General features: G+C 36.2%; 1 protein-coding gene and 1 non-coding gene across 2 annotated transcripts in view; both read right to left on the minus strand.

Moving 5' to 3' along the window:
• Positions 1-888: 888 nt before the first annotated feature.
• LOC144372418 (axin interactor, dorsalization-associated protein-like) overlaps positions 889-19,118 on the minus strand; it is an 80,173-nt gene continuing 61,943 nt past the window's right edge. The window contains exon 11 of the mRNA XM_078035802.1: positions 889-1,154. The gene's annotated coding sequence lies outside the window, so the exon portion shown is untranslated. The remainder of the gene's footprint in view (positions 1,155-19,118) is intronic.
• LOC144372423 (U6 spliceosomal RNA) lies at positions 7,431-7,536 on the minus strand. The gene has a single exon (XR_013432442.1). It is a non-coding gene; the product is annotated as a U6 spliceosomal RNA (small nuclear RNA).

The following is a 19,118-nucleotide window of genomic DNA, read 5'->3' on the forward strand; positions in this document are numbered from 1 at the left end:
GCATATTCTTTTTTTTAAGTAGTTGGACACAATACCTTTATTTTTATTTATTTATTTTTAATGTGGTGCTGAGGATCGAACCCAGGGCCTTGCATGTGCTAGACAAGCAATGTGCTGTTGAGCCACAACCCCAGCCCCATATCGTTCATATTCTTGATGGCTGCTATTCTGACTAAAGTGAGATGAAAGCTCACTGTAGTTTTGATTTGCATTTCCCTAATTGCTAATGATGTTGAACATTTTTATAGATTTGTTGTCCATTTTTATTTCTTCTTTTGAGAAGTATCTGTTTAATTCATTTGCCCAATTAAGCTAGGTTATTTGAGGTTTTGGTGTTAAGTTTTTAAAAGTTTCTTATATAGTTTGGATATTAATCCTGGGTCAAAGAGTAGTTAGCAGGGCTGGGGATGTGGCTCAAGCGGTAGCACGCTCGCCTGGCATGCATGCAGTCCAGGTTCAATCCTCAGCATCACATACAAACAAAGATGTTGTGTCCGCCAAAAACTAAAAAATAAATATTAAAAAATTCTCTCTCACTCTCTTAAAAAAAAAAGAGTAGTTAGCAAATATATTTTCTCCAATTCCTTAGGTTCTTTCTTCATGTTACTAATTGTTTCCTTTGCTGTGCAGAAGCTTTTTAATTTGATGCCATTCTGTTTATTAACTTTTGTCATTATTTTCTGAGCTTTAGGAGTTCTAATAAGAAAGTCATTGCCTGTACCTATATGCTGGAGTCTCAAATGTATATTTTCTTCCAAGGATTTGCATAGTTTCTGGTCTAATTCCTGGGCTTTTGATCTCTTTCAAGTTTGTACAGGGTCTAATCTTATTTGTCTACATATGGATAACCAATTTTCCTGGCACCACTTGTTTAAAGCCTGTCTTTCTCCCAATATGTTTTTGGCATCTTTGTCAAGAATCAGATGAGTGTTAACTGTGTTGGATCTTTTTCTGTGTCTTCTCTTCTTTCCCATTGGTCTATGTATCTGGTTTTATGACAGAGCCATGCAGTGGTTATTTCCATAGCTTTGTAGTACAATTGGAAGTCAGGTATTGTGATGATGCCTCCAGCTTGCTTTATTGACTTAGAATTGTTTTGGCTATTCTGAATATTTTATTCTTCCAAATGGATTTCAGGACTGTTTGTTCTAGTTCTGGAAAAATGACATTTATTATTATTATTATTATTTTAAATTTATATATGACAACAGAATGCTTTACAATTTATATTACATATATAAGCACAATTTTTCATATCTCTCATTGTATACTAAGTATATTCACACCAATTCATGGGTATTTTGATGGGAATTGCATCAAATCTGTATGTTGCTCCTAAAACCAATTTCAAACATATACAATCATATTAGTAGTGATTTTAGTGTCCAAAAAGAGATCTACTAAACAATAATTACTGGGCTGGTTTGGTGACTTGTAGTCCTAACTACTCAGAAGGCCAAGCCAGGAGGATTGCTTGAGTCCAGGTGTTGGACAGGTTAGGCAACATAGCAAGACCCCCATCTTAAAAATAATAATAATTACTGATGTCAAAACACATCTCAATCATTATGCTAGTCACCAACTCTTCATTGTTTTCCTCGAAACTCTAATATACAATTATGAATGTCAATTTAGGACTAATTGTGCTGTTTTATAGAGGAGAAAGCTGATTATAATAGTAAGTGAAATCATCTGTCATGAACTGATTTGTGTTTATTTAATCACAATTATCATGCTGATGACTCTACATATTAAGTCTCCACCTATAGTCCCCTAGGTGCTAATTTTAAAAAACGTGAGTTTTCATTAAAAATAAGAAAAGAAACCCCTCCATATGCATTTCAATAATTCAAATTGTATCATAATTTGACTATTAACACAAGGGAAAATCAATGCAACTAATTCAGATTTAAATTCAAGATTACACAGTGCAAAAGAGGGAATAGTCTTGGAAAGGGAAGTAGAAAAATGTAAGATCCCTCTTAGAGGTCAGAAAAAATAAAATAAAATTTCCTTCAGAATAACAACTGGACATAAAGCTTTCAAGAAATGTTAGCTACTAGCTTTCTTCTCTGACAATCGGTTTTGTCAGTTGGTTCCCACTAAGTTGTGGACTTTTTCCGACCAGGACCAGATATCTTGTCTTTTGATTTTCATCCACTCCCACACCATGCTAGGGCTTTGGTAGCACAAAATGAGAATTAAAAATATGCTTTTGAATTAAATAATTTCTTCCCTTACGGATAAAGATAAGAATCTCAAGATCTTAGCCTGAAGACTAATGTCCATCTCTCTGCCCCCACCTGTCCCCGCCTTAAAAAAAAAGCAGGCCACTGTCTCCAGTTTACACCCTCACTCACAGTTCCATTCACCTTCCCCTTTCCTAATCAGAGGGATCTTGGGGTGGGGCTTCAAGGAACCTCAAGGAGATTGAAGGGGAGGGAGCCTGGAACCATAGACTAGCTGTGACAAGTCATGGGTGGGATTTGGTAGTTCAGAAAAGGAGGTACCAGACCAGGAATGGGGGATGGGAGTGATGGTGAAGTGGAGTGGGCTAGTTTAGGATGGACCAGAAATGAGACATTAAGGAAAGCCAGAAAGGACCCGTTGGCGGAGTGGGGGGGGGGATGGGTGGGTGATGACTAGAATCATGTGGAGGGTCGCTTGTGAGGGCACAGAAGCAAAGGCAGGTGATTGGATGAGAAGGAGAGTCCTAGTTGCCAAGGCAGCGACTAGAGGAGAAGGTCTTCAGTCCATGAGAAGGTCTTGACTAGAGAAGGACAGAGCTCCAGCTCCGTGCGTTCTCCAGTAGAGTCTGTGGATCGACCCCTAGATATCCCTGCTGAGGTGTCACCCGGGAAAGGCTTAAGCCTTCCCGGGCGCCACCCCTCTGTGCTTTGCTACCCACCCCACCCGCCCCCCTGAGCCCCGCCTCCACCCCCTGACTCCCGCCACAGCCTACTCCACCCCGTCACCGACTCCCCAAGGTGACCACAACATGGCTGCAGCGCCAGTGCTGCTCTTCTTGCTGTTCGTGCTGTGGCTGACCTGGCGAGTGCCGGGCCAACTGGACCCGAGCACCGGCTGGCCCTTGTGGAAGCACAAACTCTGTGCAGACGAGGAATGCAGCAGTGAGTTCGCAGGTGGGCGGGCAGCCCGGGTCTCCGTGGTGGCTCTTTGGGGCCGCATGGGGCTCCGATCCCCTGCCCCGTGGGCTGGGCTAGGGGGTCGTAGGATGACGGGTGGGGCGCAGGAGTGACAGAGCCTCAGGACCCTGCATGTGTCCCCTCCGGCTCTGCCGGCGCCTCAGCCAGCCCGCTCAGGTTGCTGAGATGCTGAGCCAATGGTGCAGACTTCACCAGCAGTCAAATTCATAGACCAATAGTGAATGGAGGGCCTGGGGTTGTAGCTCAGTGGTAGAGCGCTTGTCTAACATGTGAGGCACTGGGTTTGATTCTCAGCACTGCATACAGATAAATAAAATAAAGGTCCATCAAAAACTAAACTAAAAAAAATTAGGCAAAAGCTTAAAAAAATAGTAGTGAATGGGAATCTCAGGGTTGAGAAAGACCTTAGAAGCAACTGGTCCAACTTCTTAATAACTGCATGTTGGACTCCTGCTGTTTAATCAAACGTACCCCAGGTTGTAACTCATACTGAAATTCCACCCCTACAAGCTCTCAGTTCTTACTGGAATTCTACCTCATTCACAGAGCCTCAATGCAGGTCTGTATCCAATTCCCTTTAGTCTCTCTTGATATTACTGTGTTCTTTTTAAATAGCTGTCATCTGTCCATTCAATAAATAATTGTTGAGTATCTCTGCCAGGTGCCAGATACTGTGTTAAGCCTTGGCTTATTCCACCTGCAAATCTGCAAACCAAGACTCCCTCTCTTTCAGCTTTCCTAAAATTTTAAACACAAGGTTTCACCAGCACTAAATCCATGTTTGTTGAATGTGACCCTGGTCTATATATCTCTGGTTTTAAATTTTCCCTTGAGTAAATATTGTTCTGGTAGCAGTTGTATGGCCATGGAAGTAGTGGAGAGTAGACTGGAGATTGTTCATTTTATAACTGAAGGGTCTAATAGCTCTAATTAGGATTTTGAAGTTTTCTTCTCTGTGTTATTTGTCTTTAGGAGAGCCAAATATTCCAGGCACTGTGACTCATATATTTAGTGAAACACTCGATGAATATTGAAACTGAAGAGAGACAATTGTTATTCTATAGCATAAAATAAAATAGCCATTTCCCCTTTCAATTTTAGAGCTACTTATAACAGAAGGTACTCCTGTTGATGCTGCTGATACAGAAAACCAACTAGAGATAAAGGTGGAAGAGCCAGAAGATGCCACCACCATACTTTTCTTGTTACATTCATTCTTGCTTTATTTGTCTAAGATGGTAAGTTTGACATAGTTTCTTCAATTAGAATGTTGATTATTTATTAGTTTTTAAGTGGCTTCTGGTCATGAAGTGAAGAACTTAAAATGTCTTTATGAAAATTACTCCTGATCCTTTGAGTAGATAGCTCCTGAAACAAAAGCCATAGGGGTGTGGCTTTAATGGCTACTTGGTTTAGCACATGAGGAAGATTTGCTGTCTACCAAGGCTGGACATTTGCACACCTATAAAAACTTGGTTCTTCCCCTCAGAACCTTTCATTCTGGCAGGGAGATAACAGCATTCACTTGAAACACAGTAAGATAATGGCAGAAAGAGAGGTATTTATTCGATGGTAGAACATTATTGTCCATAAATGCATTTATTATGGTTGGAAGGGTGATCAATAAGGTCAGAAAGTGGTTGAGATGTGTTTGAAGCACAGGCAAAGGGCAAACAGGAGTCTGACATGTGGTTTGTTGTTGATTAGACAGGATGGGGTGGTGGGGGAAGCTGGCAGTCAGAAGAAATGTGTTCAGAGAAATGGAAACATGAAGAAAGGATATTTGGGGAGGGCAGGAGAATGTGAATAGTTGGTGTTGTAAAGTGTGAAGTTGGAGGGGGATGGGCCTGTTGGAGAGGCCAGCAAATCTTAACTGAAGTCATGAGCCAAAGTAGCATTAGACCATTAATAGTGGGGATCCTTAGAAAGTTTTAAGAATGCAAAGGAATTAGGTTAGATCTGTTTCTTAGAAAGAGTCACTTAAGGCTGATCTTTCTAAAGAAAATCATGATTCAAACAAGACATTTAATCTGTCTAGAAGCTTATCTAAGCATTTTAGGACTTACCTCCCCCCCATTGGTATTTGTTGATATTGGACTTTTAGAATTTAATTATAGGAATGAGAAAGCTTTTAGAGGTTGGAGGTCCTAGGGCCTTTGTGACAGTAATCCTCCTCAACTGAAGTTGTTTCCTGTAGATTGTGTTATTTCAAGGCTTGTGTAAGAAAGATGATGTTGTTGTTTTCCTTGTAAAATGTATAGATTTTGAAGCCAGGTAGATGTGGTTTCAAATCCCAAGGTTATCATTTAGAAGTTTGGGCAAATAACTAAACTTTTGAAAAAAGTTTTCCTCATCTGAAAAATGTAGATAATGCTTACTCCAATCATAAGAATTAAATGATTTGACAAGGTAAAATGTCTGGTGAGGTGTCTGGCATTTTGAAGGGTTTTACCCCTATGCACCCCCTAATTCTCATGTAGGCAGTCAGAAGGTGGTATAAATCAATGAATACCTGGGGAGGAAAGACAACCAGGGTGGAAAAGATGTGGTGGGGAGAAACAAATCATTTTTCAGTTGGCTCCATGTTTGTTCATGATGGTGGCAGCCACCTGGGTAAGGGGTATGTACAAGCCAGGCAGTTAGAATAATGATATTTCCAGTGATTAAAGCAGTCTTCCACAGTCATAATTTGATTATCAGAATGAATCAGCATCACTTGGAAAGTTAACAGCCTCACGATATGGAAAGGATTTCTTTATTCATATTTTTAGGTATGCACAGAGCCCTCCTCTAGGTCTAGGTCGGGGGACACGAATGTGGTGCAGGTGTGTCAGTGATTGTACGGTGATAGGTAAGACATAGACGTGAGTGGCAAAGAAGAGGCACAATGTTAAAAGACTGATTTGAAAGGAGATTTCAAAAAGGCATTTTGATGGCCCAGTATGTACAGGACATTGTGTGAGGACTAAAAGAGTCTAACAGGTGTAAGGCATGATTGTGATTTTTGAAAGCCTTAAGAAAAGGACTTAACAAATATATGCAAAAATTATGAACAAATCAATGTAAAATCTTAAACAAGTAGTATGATATCTGATAGGACTGGAGAGTAATAGGCTCTGATGTGTTTGGGAGATGTGCACCAATCGGGTTCATTGATCAATGGAATCTTAGTAGAATCTTAGTGTTAGAAGAAACCTTGGAAGGCTGTTAGTCTAGTTTCTCACTCATTGCTGTTATTTTCTTTACTGTGGCCCTGACGAGTAGTTATGAGGCCTGTACACCAGTATTTCCTAGCATGAGTCACTCTCTTACAAGGCTATATGTTCTTCTGTTGTCTAGTTCATCCTTGTATTGACTCCAAATTTTCCTCCACATGATTTCCTCTATAAAACTGAATTCTTTTCTACATAGAAATCCTTTAAATATTTGAAGTTATATCTTAATTTAAAAATTATTTTTAGTATTTTTATCATGGAAACTTTCAAATAAGAGCAGAGAGAATAGTAGGGGACTATAGGTAACCATAACATACTGTACATTTTAGAATACTAGAAGAAAAGGTTGTGAAAGTTTTACCATAGAGAAATGATGTTTGAGGAGGTAGATATATTTAACTGATTTAAACGTTACATAGTGTAATCATGCATCAAAATGTCATGTTACCTACTTCAATAATTATAATGTTTGTTTCTATGTACTAGTTAAAAAATAAATTTAATTAGAAAAGCTTTAAAGAAAAGCACAGAGAATAGTATAATGAACCCACGGGCCATCACCCAACTTAACAGTAATTCCTTGATAGCCAATATCAGTGAGTTTTTTTTAATTTGTTCTAATTGGTTATACATGATAGCAGAATGCATTTCGATTCATTGTATATAAATGGAACAAAACTTTTCCTAGTTGTACACAACACATTTGTATTCCGACATGTACCTCGGGTAATAAGGTTTATCTCATTCCACCATCTTTCCTATCCCTATGCCCCCTCACCTGTCCTACCTCCCCTTTGCCCAGTCAAAGTTCCTCCATTCTTTCCATGCCTCTTACCACCCACCTTACCCCCATTATGGGTCAGCATCCACTTTCAGAGAGAACATACAGCTTTTGGTTTTTGGGATTGGCTTACTTCCCTTAACCTGATATTCCCATTCACCCGCAGATGCCATAATTTTTTTCTCTTTTAATGCTATAAGTAATATTCCATTTCATATATGTACCACAGTTTCTTTATCCATTCATCTGTTGAAGGGTTGGTTCCACAAAACTATGGAATGCTTCACAAATGTGGGTGTCACCTTGTTCAGGGACCATGCTAATTTTTTCTGTATTGTTCCAATTTTAGTATATGTGCTGCCAAAGCAAGCACACTCTGAGTTTTAACAAATGTAGATACCCATGTAAAAACTACCATAATCAAGATATAGAACAGTTTTTTCACTAGAAAAGGGGTTTCCTTGGGATCCTTCCCGGTGAGTTCCTTCACCACCTGTTCCAGGCAACCACTGATAACTTTTTTTTTTTAAACTATAGATTCATTTTTCCTACAGTACTATTTCATATATATGCCACTATAAATGGACTCATATCTAGGAGTGCAATTGCCTCCTACGTTTAATGTATGTTTTTATCTTATGTGATACTGTCAAGCCATGCTAAAAAATGACCACAATCATTTTATACTTCCACCAGCAATTTAGGAGACTTCCACTTGACTTCATCTTCACTAGCACTTGGGCCATTCTAGTGGGTATGTCTTTGTGAGTTTATTTCCTGATAATTAATGATATTGAGTGAACTTTTTTTTTCTTTTGAGATAGGGTCTCACTAACTTGCTTAGGCCCTTGATAAGTTGCCAGCCTCAAACTTGGGATCCTCCTGCCTCAACCTTCTGAGTTGCTGGGATTACAGACATGTGCCATGATGCCTGGATCAAATACTTCTTCATGAGCTTGTTGACCATACTGTTTTTGTATGTCAACTCTCTCTGGCTAGCTGGAATCCAGACTTCTCCCAGCTCAGTGCCAACTGTGGGATTGGTTAGCTTATAGTTGTTCTTGGCCCTCGCAGGTACTGCTTAGAATGTAGCCCCAAACTGAAGACCACCTCCATGCAGATTTCTGGAACTCTCTTTCTTTGTGGCTCCCATCTTTCTGGTAGTTTTCTCTACATATTTTTGGCTGCTTAATCTCCTGGAACTCTGGTCTCTCTCTCCTCAGTGAGACTGTTATGCCCTATTTGGGTTCCCCTTCCTAAACTGAGGTCTAGAGGGTGCCTCCAGGTAGAATGCTCATCTATTTGTTCTCTTGCTCTTAGGGGTGACAGTTGCATGTCCCTTGTGGCTTTCTATCTGAAAAATAGCTCTTTAAAAATATATTTTGACTGGGCATGGTGGCACATGCCTTAATCCTAGTGGCTTGGGAGGCTGAGACAGGAGGATCATGAGTTCAAAGCCAAAAGTGAGGTGCTAAGTAACTCAGTGAGACCCTGTCTCTAAATAAAATACAAAATGGGGCTGAGACTAGGGATGTGGCTCAGTGATCAAGTGCTTCTGAGTTTAATCCCTGGTACCAAAAATATATATATATATATATTCCAACTTTCTGGTTGCTTTCAGTGGGAGAACAAGTCTCATATAAGTTACTCTCTATTGATTTATCCTTTTGTTGTAACTTTTTGCGATAATTGAAAAAAATATGTTTGTGGGACTTCTAGGATATATTGTAGTTTTGGTGAATAAATGACATCCCCCTGGTACAACAATTTAACCTGTTTTCTCTATTGCCTTTTTTTTTGTTTGTTTGTTTGGTGGTGTTGGGGATTGAACCTCGGGCTCCATGCATTCTAGGCAAGTGCTGAGCTAACAACCTCAGCCTTTCTCTGTTGCTTTATATTTCTTGGAAATTGGTAGTCAGGTTTAGGTTCAATTCTGTTTCTTATGAAAACTTAATAAAATATTGCATTGACATCTGCATGTCCTCTCCTTTGATGTTGACTACTAGTCAACAGTGACCTTGGTGAGATTTGTTAATATATTACAGGTTGCAAAATAGCAATGGTCTGAGTTGCTGGGATTTTTCTTTCTTCATTTAAAGGCTGGGATGCCTATACAAATAAAAATTTATGATTGATTATTCTTTCTTTCTTTTTTTTTTTTTGTACTGGGGATTAAACTCAGGGGCACTTGGCTAGTGAGCCATATCCCCAGCCTTATTTTGTATTTTATTTATATACAGGGTCTCACTGAGTTGCTTAGCAATTCGCTTTTGCTGAGGCTGACTTTGAACTTGCTATCTTCCCTCCTCAGCCTCCCGAACTACTGGGATTACAAGTGTGTGCCACGGCGCCTGGCTATGATTGATTATTCTTTACACAGATATTTGGTTTGTATAGTTAAGGCAGGAGATAAACATTTGATTCCTTTTCTTCATTACTTTTCAGAATAGTAAGGTGGTATTCTAGCATTATCAAATGATACCCAAAGGGGCTTTTGAAATCTTTTTAACTTTTATTTAAGATTCAATATGATGTCATGCATTTAAAAATATTTGGTGTGTTTAATCCAGTTAGGAATAGTAATTGTTCTTACCTGATGCTCAATTTCTCCCCCTTTTGCCTTGTAGAAGCCTCTTTATCTTGGCTCCTGGGACCCTTTGCCACCACCTAGTGGTCATTGTTACCTATTTCCCTTGCTTTTGAACTATGAGATATTCCAAGTTCATCTTAAACATTCCCTGTCCAGACCTTGAAGGAACTATTTCTCTAAAAGAACTTTAGTTCCTTTCAATAGGAAATGATATTTAGAGGCTACATTCCAAGTACTAGGATTGCTTATTGCTCAAATTGACTGTCATTTGTAGGCCTTTTTAGTGAACAAAGCTCAGAAATACGTGGGGATTTTTCATCATGTCATTTAGATAATTCCCATGAAAATTCAGGAGAGATTTTACTTCACTTCATCTATCTTAGATTTGTGTTTTCTTTCTCTGATGTTGGAGTTCCAGTTTTCAATGACATCAGTATAATTGTTTACAGTCTTGTGCCACTTAATGACATTTTGGTCATTAGTGCATAATAATGGAGCTAAAAAATTCTTGTCACCTAGTATTTTAATATCTTTTTTGTGTTTTGATATGTTTAGATATATAAACATTTACAACGTTACAATTGTCTACAGAATTCAGTATAATAATATCTTATAGGTTTTTATCCCCAAAGCGATGATATACCATATATGAATACCTACGTGTGGAAATGGCTATATTTTCTAGGTTTGTATAAGTATGCTCAATGATGTTTACATGCTGAAATTGCCTAAGATGTGTTTCTCAGAATTTATTCTCATCATTAAGCAACATAAGACTATATTTATGTTATTTAAAATACTTTCAGGAATGTATTCCTGAAATGAAATTCTCTTGTCTTTAAGCTATATCCCACTAAGGTATGTTTGAACTAATTCATTTCTGTGGTTTGTCACCAACTTGATGTCACAGGTTGTTTCATTTTTGCTTTCAATATTTAGGTATTACTTTTTAAAGATTTTTTTGTTTATTTTACAATTATTTAAATATTTAGAAGAGCCAAAGTTAATTTGTAAAAATAAGTTGTTTCTGTTTTCTAGTACTGGTGATTGAACCCAGGGCTCCTATCCACTGAGCCACATACCTAGCCTCTTTATTTTTTATTTAGAGATAGTTCTCACTAAATTGCATAGGGACTTGCTAAGTTGCTGAGGCTAGCTTTGAACTTGTGATTCTCCTGCCTGATTTTGAAAGAATTCTAGCTTTTGTCCCAGTTCTGTCTACCCTGATGTTACTCTCTTTTATAGTTAACTTTTAAAATTTATTTCATTATGTATTCTGCTATTAAAAAAATAAGCAAAGGAGAAAAGGGATATGTAGCTCAGTGGTAGAGCACTTGCCTACCATACATGAGGCCATGTGTTCAATCCCCAGCACCATAAAAAGAAAAAGAAAAGCAAATGATTTTTACATCTAGCTATGATAGCTTTATATAGGTACTGGCTTCACCTTCCCAACTGAAACAACTAAAATAAATATGAAAAAAAAACCCACAAACAGATAAAATTTGAAGATCCAGCAACATTGAAGATCAAGCAACAAAGAATGATTCTGGAAACATAAGGAACAAATGCTGTGAGCTCTTTAGTTGTCCCAGCTTTTACTATGTTAAGAGATTCCCAAGCCATGACAAAGAAGGGAAAGTCAGGCAGAACCAGAGGATACCATGAATTGAGAGATGGTGCTGAGATTCCAGGAAAACCGAAGTGACTAGAATTCACAGGGTGGAGTACCAAAAGAAGGTTGCTACATTGAGAGACAATTCTGGAAATCTGTGAAAGGCTCTCTGAGTGTTCAGCAGGGTATTGATCTGCACATAAGTGTGATGAAACTGCTTAGCAAGTCAGAGAAACAATCTTAAGTGATTAGAAGGAACAGGTCCTAACACAGGGACCAGAATAGCACCTGGAAAAAACTATCTAAGGAAGTTGGGTAGAATAATCAGAAGGGTGTTACCTCGGACTGACTATTACAATTTATGTCATACCTAGCAAATATTCAGACCCAAGAGAATCAAATTGTTTCCAGTAATTTAATTGTATACAAAATATTAAGAATAGTAATTCGTAATGTATGGCATCGAATCAAAGCTTACCAGGCATGCAAAGAAGCAAGAAAAATACAATCCACAATGATGAGGAGAAGAATCATCCAATCAAAGCCAACCGAGAACTGCCGGAGATGTTAGAATGAGGTAATGGCATTTTTTAAAAAGTTATTACTACTATATTTCGTGTGTTAAAAAGGTAAAAAGAGATATAGAAGATATATTTTAAGAAAATCAGACTTCTAGAGTTGAAAATATATGATAAACACAGTGGATGGGATTAATGTCAGAATAAGCATTGTGATGAAACTGTTAGTGAACTTGAGGACATAACAGGAGAAGTACCCCAAATGAAACACAGGGAAAATTTCTTCTGTTAAAGAAAAGTGAACCAGAGCATCAGTGAGCTGTGGGACAGTTTCAAGTTGAGCGTTGAGAGGTATTCAGAAAAATATTTTAAGAAATGATGGCCAAAAATTTTCAAAAATTTGTGAAAACTGTACATCTGCAGATCCAAGATATTAAAAGGAACTAGAGTACAAAAAGCATGAATAAAGCTATATCAAGGTATATTATATCATAAATAAATTGCTCAAAACCAGTGATAAAGAGCAATCTTAGCAGTTAGAGAAAACATTTATGTAGAGAAGAACTAAGGATGACATCAGATTTCTTGTCAGAAATTAGGCATAAGAGAATATAGTGGAGTGATACCTTTAATATATTTGAAGAGTAATAATGTTGGCCGATAATATCATGCCCAGTGAAATATCTTTCTAAAATGAAGACTTGTACTGACATACAAGCTGAAAGAATTCACCCTACACTTGCACCAAGACAGCAGATGGAAATAATGGAATAAAGGAGTAAAGAACACTGAAAATGGTGACTGTATGCATAAATATTTAAAATAATTTTTCTTATTTGAACATTTTAAAAAGTCATTGACTGTTTAAAGACAAATATCAGTGTAGTATGGGATTTAGAAAACATGTAAAGTAAAATACATGACAACAGTATAAATCTCAGAAGGGTAGTAATTATTGTAACGTTCTTATTGAATATGTGAAGTAATACAGTATCATCTGAAGGTAGATTGTGACAAATTAAAGATGTACATTCTAAACCCTGAAGCACTAAGATTAGAAAACAGAGTTATAGCTTAATAAGCCAATAGAGGAATCACTAAAAATACCGATAGTGGTATTTCTGCAAAAGAAGACAGAAAGAAAAGAAAAAGAACAAAGAACAGAAGGAACAAATAGAAGATTATATTAAGCTTACACCTATGCACAGCAGTAATCCTATTAAGTGGAAAGTATCTAAATACATCAGTTAAAAACAGAGATTGTCATATTGCCTAAAGAAGCAAGACCCAAATAGATGTCTAAGGGAGTAACACTGTAAATAGACACAAAGAAGTCAAAATTAGAATGATTGAAAAAGGTATCTCATGTTAAACACTAGTGAAAGGAAATCTGGAGTAGCTACATTAAACCAAAAGAGGTTGTGGGGCAAAATATATCATCGGGACTCAAGAAAGTTATTTCCTAATGATAAAGGAATCAGTCAAGATTATATAATAAACTTAAATGCTTGTACTTTTAATATTAGACCTTCAAAATACATGAAGTATAAAAATTGATAGAATTATGAGGAAAATGATGAATCCTATAGATTACATTTAGAGATTTCAATATCCTCTCCTCAGCAATTGGCAGAAAATGAAAAATAAAAGTAAGATTGTAGAAAGTGTGAATGACATAATCAATCCATCCATTTGAAATTAATTGACGTTTATAGAAAACTCCCAAGGAGCTTAGTGCACATGGAACATTTATCAAGATAAACTGTATTCTGGATCTTAAAAAAATTATCAGTAAATATAAAAGTATTCAAAGTCAGGCAAAGCTTGTTCTCTGAACACAATAAAATGAGAAATCAATAATGGAAAAATCTGGAAATTTCTCAAATATTTGAAAACTTTAGTGCCAGACTGCTAATATATATATATATATATATATATATATATATATATATATATATATATATATATATATATATATAAATGAACAACACAGTACATTTATTTTTATGTGGTGCTGGGGATCGAACCCAGTGCCTCACACATGTGAGGCAAGCACTTTACCACTCAGCTACAACCTTAGCCCCCACTGCTAAATAATTTTTGAGTCAAATAAATCAGAGAAGAAATTCATATTTTGAGTTCAATAAAACTGAAAACAACATATCCATTTGTGCAATGTCACTAAAGCGTTATTGGAAAATTTATAGCACTACCAGGCCCAAGATAGCTTTATTGAAAAAGAAGTCTCCAGTCATTGACTTTAGTTCCTACTATGAGAAACTAGAAAAGGAAAAATAAGTTAATCTCCAAGTAAGCAAGAAAAAAAGATATAATAAAGACTATAAGTCAGTAAAATTTTAAAAAAGGAAAATAAGAGAAAATCAATGAAACCCAAAGCTAGTTCTTTAAGATGAATAAAATTGATCAACATCTAGTGAGGGAAATAAAAGAGGAGACACAGATTACCAATATCCGCAATCAGAGAAGAGATATAACTACAGATTTCACAGATACTAGACTGATAATGGGGATATTATGAACAGTTTATGTTAATTAACTTGACAATTTAGATGAAATGAAGAAATTCTATTTAAGCCACAAATTGCAAAAGTTCACTCAAGAAAAACAGACAACTTCATAAACCTTGTTGACTATTAAAGAAATTGAAGGTATAGGTAAAAACCTTTCTACAAAGAAAAAAATATAAGACCCAGATAGCTTTATTGGTGATCCAATTCCTGTAAGGGAGAAATGATACTAATTCCTAATAGTATTAGTAATACTAAACCCTTGTAGAATATTAAAGCAAGGAAATATTTCTCCTATGAAGCCAGTGTTATCACTACACCAAACCAAGTCAAAGATATAACAAGAAAAGAAAATCACATACCTCTCAAGAGATCTCCAATGAATCTGTACAGAAATTCTAAACAAAAATTTAAGTCAAATACAACAATATGTAAAAGGAAAATACATCATAGACAAAAACTAGACTGATGATGGGGATTTATGTCAAGAATCCAAAATTTATTTAACATTTGAAAATCAATGAAATTTACCACATTGATGTACCTAAAAGCACAATCTTTGTGTTTAGCTCAAGAGATACAAAACAAGCATTTAAAAAATATAGCAGAGGGGGGAAATGTTGGGGAGTAATATTGGCCAAATTATATTGTTATTTTGTGTGCATGTACAAGTAGGTGACAATAAATCCCATCGACATGTAAAAAAAAAATCAGCCCTGATTATTATTTAAAAAATTTTTTTAGATGTTGATTGACTTTTATTTTATTCACTTATTTATATGCGGTGTGGAGAATCGAACCCATTGCCTCACACATGCTAGGCAAGTGCTCTACCACTGAGTATCAACCCCAGCCCCTCAGCATTGATTATTGATGTAGAAAAACAAACAACAAACTAGGAATAGAAGGGAGCTTAAAATATCCTCTGAAAAAATGCAGCTAACCTCATACTTAATGGTTGATAATTGAATACTTTTCCCCAAGATCAGAAACCAAACAGAGATGTCCACTCTCATTACATCTATTTAGCATTGTACTGGGGTGCAGTAAGGAAATAGCTAGTATACTAAGGCAAGAAAAAGAAATAAAATGCACTCAGATTGGAAAGGAAGAAATAAAATTCTCTTTATTTTCAGATAACATGAATATATATAGATACAATCTGGTATGATCTAGAAAAAAGCTATTGTAAGGTTGACAGATAATATTTACATCTAAAAGCAATTATATTTTCTATATATTAACAATGAATAATTAGAAATTGAAATTTTAAAGATTTCCGTGTACAATAGAATAAAAATATGAAGTATTTAAACATTAACGTGGCAAAAACTAAAATGTATATATTAAAAACTATAAAATATTGCTGATAGAAATTAAAGAGAACCTAAATGGAGAGATATACCTAATTTATGAGTCAGAAGACTAAGGTGTCCATTCATCCCAGTTTAATCACCAGAGTCAACATTATTCCAATCAAAATTCCTGCAGAGTTTTGTAGAAAATGACAAGCTGATTGCAACAGACCTAGAATACGTGGCTTCAAGACTTAATCTAGGGCTGGGGATGTAGCTCAGTGGTAGAGCACTTGCCTAGCATATGCAAGGTCCTGTGTTCAATCCCTAGTACCATACGAAGAGGAAAAAAAGAAAAAAAAATATTCTAAAGCTACAGTAATCAGGATTGCAGACAAAACATTGGAACAGAGCCAAGAATTCAGAGATAGATACACAATATATATGGCAACAGTCATTGACAAAGATGGAAAGACAAGTAGAGAATGGAAAGTTTTTTCAGCAAATGGTACTGAAATTACTGCATATTTATATGCAAAATATTGATCCATGCCTTGCATTAGACACCTGAATTAACTCACAGAGTTAAATATTAAACTCAAAACTACAAAACCTCTAGGAAAAAAATAAGAGAAAAATTTTTGTTGAACTTAGGTTTGGCAAAGATTTCTTAAATTTGACAACAAAAGCATTAAAAAGGATTTGACAATGTGGGATTCATCAAACTAAAACCTCTGTAATTCAAAATACACTTTGAAGTGAATGAAATAGACAAAACACAAGCTGGGAGGAAATTACTGTAAAGCATTTATCAAGACTTGCATCAAGAATATATGAAGAACTCTTAGAACTCATTAGAAAAAATATAGTCCTGTAAAATAACACTTCATCAAAGAAGATAAACAGATAGTAAATAAAGACATTAAAAATGCTTGACATAATTATCAGGGAAATGCAATTTTGAAGCATAAGAGTTACCACTACACACTTATTAAATATCTAATATTAAAGACAATTGTGCTGAGTGGTTGGAGATGGAGGAACTGGATGGGTACACAGCTGGTGGGGATATAAAGTGGTAGAATCACCTTCTTAAAAAGGTAAACATATACCAGTCATATCCAACCATTCTTTTCCAAAGAAAAGATAAGTTATATAGCAATAGGAGGAATTTTATATTTGTAAAAGCCCCAAACTGGAAAAAAATCCAAATGTCTATCAATAGATGATAGACAAATTGTGGTATGTACATATAATGAAATGCTACTCAGCAATAAAAATAGATGATAGATAAACTGATGTAGATGAATCTCAAATTATGCTGAATAAGAGAAGCCATAGAAAATACATTATCCCATACACATAAAACTTGAGGAATACAAAGCAATCTATTAAGATAGACATTTTGCTGGAGGAATGGGAAAGTGGGGGGCAAGAAGGAAGGGTGACAAAGGGCAGAATTACCTAGAGAATGAGAATATTTTTGGAAGTAAAGGATGTGTATATTATCTTGATTATAATGGTAATTTCATAATTTCATGTTAAAATTTATCAAATTGCACACTTTACATACATGTAATTTATTGCATGTCAATTTTACCTCAAAGCTATAAGAAATAATATACTCATCTTTTTTCACTTTCTAAGATACAAATAGTATTCTACAAATATTTTTCTCTACTTCATTTTAAAAATATATATTCTGGAAACCAGCTCTTAGCAGTATTTAAAATTATTTTCTTTCTTCTTTGGTTTATTCAACAACTTTCATTGATGACGGTTGTTTCAGCCTTTTGTGACCATCTTGTATTATTATAATTAATGCTTGAATAACATAGTTTTGTAAATACAAGTTTTAAACATTTGTTGTTGTATTCCCAGTATCTTTAGAAGTTAGGGCTGGGGGACTATAGCTCAGCAGTAGAGCACTTGCCCTAGATACCCTTCCCCAGCACTGAAAAAGTTAAAAAAAAAAAAGTGCGATTGTTGAGTTAATAGGTAAATATATAAGAAGTTTTGGGAGATGTTGCCAAATCTCATTCATAAGGGTTGTATCATTTTGTATACTTATCTGAGAATTTGTATTCCCCCACATTCTCTCACCTACTGAGTATGTTGTCAAACGTTTGGATCTTGCCAAGGCAAGTGAGAAATGGTATCTTGGTGTGGTTTAATTTGTATTTTGTTCATTATGAGCTAAGCAGAGCATGTTTCCATATGTTATAGCTATTTGCATTTCTTTTCCTGAGATCTGTTTATTTCTTCAGCCCATTTTTGTATAGGTTTGCTGGCCATTTTATTTATAATGTTCTTTATATTTCAGGAACATGATTCTTTGGACAATAATAGGTTGCAAATATTTTTTCTCAGGTTGTCATGGTCAAACTGCGCGCGTGTGTGTGTGTGTGTGTGTGTGTGTGTGTGTGTGTGTGTGTAGCAGGTTTAGATACAGCCAGGAAAGATTTTTTCAATGAGGCAGGTTTTGCCCACTCATAATACATAGAAAATTTCACCCAATATTTTCTAGTACTTGTTTATTTTCTATTTTTACATTCATGTTTCTTATCCATTTGTAGTTTATCTTTTGAATAAGTAGAGAAAAATCCAATTTTATAATTTTCCATGTGGTAACGCTACTTATTAGAAAGTCTATTTTCCCCAAACTAACTTTTATTGTACCCCAAATGTCCAGTTGGTTCTGTTTCTGGATTCTCTATTCTGTCCCACAATCTCTATGTATTCTTGGGCTTGGACGAGGGTACATGAATTAATTATATAGTCTGCCCTCCCTGTACCCTTCATTGCTCTTCTTTTTCAGTGCTTTCCTGCTTATTCTTGTTCTTTTGAATTGACTATATTCAACTTGACGACAGATTTTTAAAGATCCACAGATGTTCATTCCCTCCCCAAGTTAAACGTCCCCAGTTTCTTCAATTTTTAGCACGTGCTTTTCGGGGGCTATTCATGATTCTGTTCTTTTCCACAAGTCATGCAACCTTAAAATGTGGCATCCAGAAATGAAGCCACCGGAGTGGGGTGATAATGACATGATTCCTTAGGGTAAGGCTTTTTAAAAAGAGTGTCATCCACAATTGGAGAAAGTAACAGGACTGGATTGAGCAGGGAAGGAAAGCCCAGTCCAAGCAGTAGTCCTTTAGAAGGGAGCAGGAGAAGCTTCTCCTCTTCTGTCTGCACTTTTGGGGCAGGTACCTGGTGTCTCAACACGTTGACAAAAGGGTTTTGCTCTGGGAGGAGCTGGGAGGCCTGACTTTCTCCTTTTTCCTAGTCTCTGCCTATAATCCCCTTTTGCTAGTTCCCTGGCTTCCTCCAGGGCCTTCTAAATTGCTGGTCCTCTCCCAGTTCCGGGGACAGGTGAGCCTCTTTCCTTCTGGAGTCCTTTCATTTGGAC

The sequence above is a fragment of the Ictidomys tridecemlineatus genome, unplaced genomic scaffold (assembly GCF_052094955.1).
Source record: "Ictidomys tridecemlineatus isolate mIctTri1 unplaced genomic scaffold, mIctTri1.hap1 Scaffold_102, whole genome shotgun sequence".
Taxonomy (NCBI): domain Eukaryota; kingdom Metazoa; phylum Chordata; class Mammalia; order Rodentia; family Sciuridae; genus Ictidomys; species Ictidomys tridecemlineatus.